This window comes from Eschrichtius robustus, chromosome 17 (genome assembly GCF_028021215.1).
Source record: "Eschrichtius robustus isolate mEscRob2 chromosome 17, mEscRob2.pri, whole genome shotgun sequence".
NCBI lineage: Eukaryota > Metazoa > Chordata > Mammalia > Artiodactyla > Eschrichtiidae > Eschrichtius > Eschrichtius robustus.
This window is the reverse complement of record NC_090840.1, coordinates 27,376,198-27,382,478: the sequence shown is the minus strand read 5'-3', so window position 1 is coordinate 27,382,478 and position 6,281 is coordinate 27,376,198. Positions and strand designations below refer to the sequence as shown.

At 40.3% G+C, this 6,281-nt stretch overlaps 1 pseudogene; it reads right to left on the bottom strand.

Annotated features, from left to right (window-relative positions):
* Positions 1–1,955: 1,955 nt before the first annotated feature.
* Positions 1,956–2,982, bottom strand: LOC137751471 (electron transfer flavoprotein subunit beta pseudogene; annotated as a pseudogene).
* Between the last annotated feature and the right edge of the window lie 3,299 nt (positions 2,983–6,281).

The following is a 6,281-nucleotide window of genomic DNA, read 5'->3' as shown; positions in this document are numbered from 1 at the left end:
TTCAATGGGTTTAGTAAATCTGGTGAAGGCATTTTGTTATTTTTTTTTTTTCCTCTGCAGTTTCCACTTTCTCAGGATGAGCAGAGTTGCAGATTCCTTAAGCTTCTGCATCTAGAATGCCAAGAGCATTATGATCAATTTGCCACTTGGTTTCCACTGAAACTATTAGAAATTAGAAGGCTTAGTCCCTTATTTTCACTACTCTCGTGTGTACTTTTTTAGGTAAACAAGCGTTAGGACCTTTTGCCCTTAAACTTCTGCTTTCCTTCCCCTATCACGTCAAGCCATTTTAAACACTCTTAACACTTAAACACACATTCCCTCTAACAGAGACCTACACACTGCCTTCTGCTTTATTTCCTTTATAATCACTTTTTTATTTTCTCCTGGCTGTCCCAGGGCCCCATCCCCGGCTAGGTTGTGTTGTGAGCGAGGTGTGTGTTTGGAGGGATGGAAAAGAGAACTGTGACAGCCTGCTGGATGGACTTTTTACCTGCTGCTCTTCTGATTATTTGTGCTGGGATGAGGCAGCTCTTAAAAAGAGCTAGGATTAAGGTTGCTCAGAGGGAAACTGAACTGGGTATCAAGAGAACACAGGAGAGAATCGATGCATTACCGACTTACTTACCTCACCTCAGCAGCATATTTAGAAACTCCAGTCTTTCCAAGTTTATCATATCTGGCAAGTCTCCCTCTGTATCTATCACAGTAGGAGAAGAAGAGAAGGCCAAATGAAATTTCTGAGCCTAGAGATAGTGTTTTCTTCATGGGCTTTCTATAATATATTTGTTGACAGCCTCCTTTTGTGCAATTTCCTCTCACTCCAAAGATATTTCTTAGATCAAATCCAAGGTTATTATTTAGGAGAAGAAAAAAAACACATTTTTTTTTTTTTTTTTAGAAAAATGGAGAATTCCTTCACTGTCCCAGTTCTATTTCTGGTCGTGGGAGAATAAAAAGGCTGGGCAAGGGGAAGAAGGGCAGTAAGAGGTGGCAGGTGGACTTGGGTCAGAGTGGACAGCAGATGTAGCATTGGAGAGCGAGCCCATGGCAAGGGCAGGCTCCATCTCCTCTTTCTTGCTTTCTCTTCAAGGCTTAAAAGACATTCTTTTAGTTTTTCAGACAGTAATCTATTTAAGCCACTTAATAATTTTATGAGATAGATGCTATTTTTAGTCCTTTTTACAGATGAGCAACCTGATATTTATCAACTTTAAGTACCTTGTCCAACATACTTCCAAAGTTATCGAGGTGAATCTTTAATGAGTATTCCCAGTAGTTAAAAACTGCCAAAGTGAATGTTATTGGATACTATCTACCAAATATTGATACTTAGTAAGTAGTTGGATACATGTATCTCGGTTTCAAAGGAAATGTTTGGGCTACAAATATAAATTTAGGAGCCAGTCATGGAACAGAATGAGAGCACTTATGAATTAATATAGGTAGAAAATAAAGAGATTATATCTAGAGACAATATTGCCCTTGTGTCAAGAGGTTGCTTTTGAATTCTGACTCTATTTCTTAACCATTAGAATAAACTTGGATGTGATACATACTACTCTAAAAATTAAATTGTGAGAGGCAGCATATTAAAAGTGTTAAGAACATAGATTTCCAGCTCTGCCACTGTATGAAGGTAAACAAATTATTTAAATTTTCTAAGTATCATTTTTCCTCATCCACAAAATGGAAAAAGTAATTATAGCTACTTCAGAGGGTTATTTTGAATTTTTATAGAAATTAATGTTTAGTGAATTTATGCTATTTATTAAGTCCCTGTAAATTCTAATATTTTTCTTTTCTCTAAAATGTAATTGGTAAGAGTACTTACCACATACCCTTAAGAAATAAATGAAATAAAGCATATATAAGTACTAAATACATATTAATTCTTTTTTTTTTTTTTTTTTTTTTTGAGTCATGGTTTTATTGCTGGGTTTCAGGGAAAGGGCTCAAATGCGCCCAATCTCCCTCAGCTTGGCCACCAGGTCCTCTGTTGTCTCCACCTTGACACCGGCCGTGTGCTGGGGTGGGTCTTCCAAGCTAATCACAGAGAACTTGGAGGTCAGGTCCACGCCCAGGTCCCCAGCCTTGATCACCTCGATCTTCTTCTTGGCTTTCATGATGTTGGGCAACGTATCGTAGCGGGGCTCGTTGAGCTGCCGGTCAGCAGTCACCACGTCAGGCAGCTTCGGGAGCAGGGTCTCCAGGCCTCCATCAATCTCCTGCTCCCCTTTCACCTTGTCCCCTTCCAGCGTCACCTGGGAGGTGAATGTGCCCTGTGGCCAGTCCAGAAATCCGGCTGTCATCTGCCCTGTCTGGTTACAATTATCATCGATGGCCTGCTTGCCCAGGTCCACCTTCTCCTTCTCTGCCAGTTTGGCCAGGACCCAGGCCACCTGCAGGGACCCCAGGAGATCTGCCTCTGCAGCCAGCACCTCCACGTGTATGCCTCGGTCTGCACCCATGGCCAGAGCTGTGCGGATGGTCTCCTGGCACTGGGCAGGCCCACAGCTGACGGCAACGACTTCCTTCACCAGCTTTTTCTCCTTGAGCTGCACAGCCTCCTCCACGGCGATCTAGCAGAAGGGGTTCATGGAGCGCTTCACGCAGTCTGACCGCACCTGTCCTGTCGGGCTTCAACAGGATCTGCTCAGCCGGGAGGGGAACTGGCAGGGTCAGGGGGAAGCAGGCGAGAAGGCGGGGGTGGGGGTAGGCGGTGGCCGAGACACCAAGCCTCGCCCAGGCTGGATGGGGGCCACAGGGATGTGGAAAGGAGCAGGACCTTGTCCATGGTCCCACAGCTTCAGGGACAGAGAGGGTTAGAATTCACAGGTGGGTGGAGGCCACCTTCACACTCAGACATTCACTGAGCACCAGGGACATCTGACATGCTTGTCCTACTCTGTGGCTGCTCCTTGGGCCTGAAAGAGTGTTTCACAAATTTTTCTTTACCATAACCCGTAGCGAGAGGTACATTTTACAATATTCCCAAGTGTATTATAAATGCACACATACATTTATATATAAACATAAATACCACGGCAATGTGAGGTTCAGTGATGGATTCTAACCCTTCCATTATACACCTTACCCTGACATTTTCTATTCTTTTTTAAATAATTAATTAATTAATTTTTAACATCTTTATTGGAGTATAATTACTTTACATTCTGTTAGTTTCTGCTATATAACTAAATGAATCAGCTATACGTATACGTATATCCCCATATCCCTTCCCTCTTGCATCTCACTCCCTCCCACCCTCCCTATCCCACCCCTCTAGATGGTCACAAAGCACCCAGCTGATCTCCCTGTGCTATGCAACTACTTCCCACTAGCTATCTATTTTACATTTGATAGTGTATATATGTCCAAGCCAATTTCTCACTTCGTCCCAGATTACCCTACCTCCTCCCTGTGTCCTTAAGTCCATTCTCTATGTCTGCGTCTTTATTCCTGTCCTGCCCTTAGGTTCTTCAGAACCACTTTTTTTTTCAGATTACATATGTATGTGTTAACATACAGTATTTGTTTTTCTCTTTCTGACTTACTTCACTCTGTATGACATATTCTAGGTCCATCCACCTCACTACAAATAATTCAATTTTGTTTCTTACTATAGCTGAGTAATATTCCATTGTACATATGTGCCACATCTTCTTTATCCATACATCTGTCGAAGGTCACTTAGGTTGCTTCCATGTCCTGGCAAATGTAAATAGTGCTGCAATGAACACTGTGGTACATGACTGTTTGAGTTATGGTTTTCTCAGGGTATATGCCCAGTAGCAGGATTGCTGGGTCATATGGTAGTTCTATATTTGGTTTTTTAAGGAACCTCCATACTGTTCTCCATAATGGCTGTATCAATTTAAATTCCCACCAAGAGTGCAAGAGGGTTCCCTTTTCTCCACACACCATCCAGCATTTATTGTTTGTAGATTTTTTGATGGTGGTCATTCTAACCTGTGTGAAGTGATAACTCATTGTAGTTTTTTTTTTTTTTAACCGGGAGAAGGGATTTTTTTTTTTTAATAATTATTTATTTTTGGCTGTGTTGGGTCTTCGTTTCTGTGTGAGGGCTTTCTCTAGTTGCAGCAAGCGGGGGCCACTCTTCATTGCGGTGCGTGGGCCTCTCACTATCACGGCCTGTCTTGCTGTGGAGCACAGGCTCCAGACGCGCAGGCTCAGTAGTTGTGGCTCAAGGGCGCAGTTGCTCCGCAGCATATTGGATCTTCCCAGACCAGGGATCGAACCCATGTCCCCTGCATTGGCAGGCAGATTCTCAACCACTGCACCACCAGGGAAGCCCCTCATTGTAGTTTTGATTTGCATTTCTCTAATGATTAGTGATGTTGAGCATCCTTTCATGTGTTTGTTGGCAATCTGTATATCTCCTTTAGAGAAATGTCTGTTTAGTTCTTCTGCCCATTTTTGGATTGGGTTCTTTGTTTTTCAATATTGAGCTGCATGAGCTGCTTGTATATTTTGGAGATTAATCCTTTGTCAGTTGCTTCATTTGCAAATATTGTCTCCCATTCTGAGGGTTGTCTTTTCATCTTGTTTATGGTTTCCTTTGATGTGCAAAAGCTTTTAAGTTTTATTAGGTCCCGTTTGTTTATTTTTGCTTTTATTTCCATTTCTCTAGGAGGTGGGTCAAAAAGGATCTTGCTGTGATTTATATCATAGACTGTTCTGCCTATGTTTTCCTCTAAGAGTTTGATAGTGTCTGGCCTTACATTTAGGTCTTTAATCCATTTTGAGTTTATTTTTTTGTATGGTGATAGGGAGTGATCTAATTTCATTCTTTTACATGTAGCTGTCCAGTTTTCACAGCACCATTATTGAAAAGGCTGTCTTTTCTCCATTATATATTCTTGCCTCCTTTATCAAAAATAAGGTGACCATATGTGTGTGGGTTTATCTCTACACTTTCTATCCTGTTCCATTGATCTATATTTCTGATTCTGTGCCAGTACCATGCTGTCTTGATTACTGTAGCTTTGTAGTATAGTCTGAAGTCAGTAAGGCTGATTCCTCCAGCTCCGTTTTTCTTTCTCAAGATGGCTTTGGCTATTCGGGGTCTTTTGTGTTTCCATACAAATTGTGAAATTTTTTTTTCTAGTTCTGTGAAAAATGACATTGGTAGTTTGCTAGAGATTGCATTGAATCTGTAGATTGCTTTGGGTAGTATAGTCATTTTCAAAATGTTGATTTTTTCCAATCCAAGAACATGGACTATCTCTCCATAAGTTTGTATCATCTTTAATTTCTTTCATCAGTGTCTTATAGTTTTCGGCGTACAGGTCTTTTGTCTCCCTAGGTAGGTTTATTCCTAGGTATTTTATTCTTTTTGTTGCAATGTTAAATGGGAGTGTTTCCTTAATTTCTCTTTCAGATTTTTCATCATTGGTGTATATGAATGCAAGAGATTTCTGTGCATTAATTTTGTATCCTGCCACTTTACCAAATTCATTGATTAACTCTAGTTGTTTTCTGGTAACATCTTTAGGATTCTCTATGTATAATACATGTATCTGGAAACAGTGAAAGTTTTATTTCTTCTTTTCTGATTTAGATTCCTTTTAGTTCTTTTTCTTCTCTGATTATTGTGGATAAATCTTCCAAAACTGTGTTGAATAATAGTGGTGAGAGTGGGCAACCTTGTCTTGTTTCTGATCTTAGTGGAAATGGTTTCATTTTTTCATCATTGGGAACAATGTTGGCTGTGGGTTTGTCATATATGGCCTTTATTATGTTGAGGTAAGTTCCCTGTATGCCTAATTTCTGGACAGTTTTTATCAAAAATGTGTGTTATATTTTGTCAAAAGCTTTTTCTGCATCTATTGAAGTGATCATATGTTTTTTATCCTTCAATTTGTTAATATGGCGTATCACATTGATTGATTTGCATATATTGAAGAATCCTTGCATTCCTGGGATAAATCCCACATGATCATGGTGTATGATCCTTTTAATGTGCTGCTGGATTCTGTTTGCTAGTATTTTGTTGAGGATTTTTGCATCTATATTCATCAGTGATATTCACCTGTAGTTTTCTTTTTTTGTTACATCTTTGTCTTGTGTTGGTATTAGGGTGATGGTGGCCTCGTAATATGAGTTTGGGAGTGTTCTTCCCTCTGCTCTATTTTGGAAGAGTTTGAGAAGAGTAGGTGTTAGCTGTTCCCTAAATGTTTCATAGAATTCACCTGTGAAACCATCTGGTCCTGGGCTTTAGTTTGTTGGAAGATTTTTAATCACAGTTTCAATTTCAG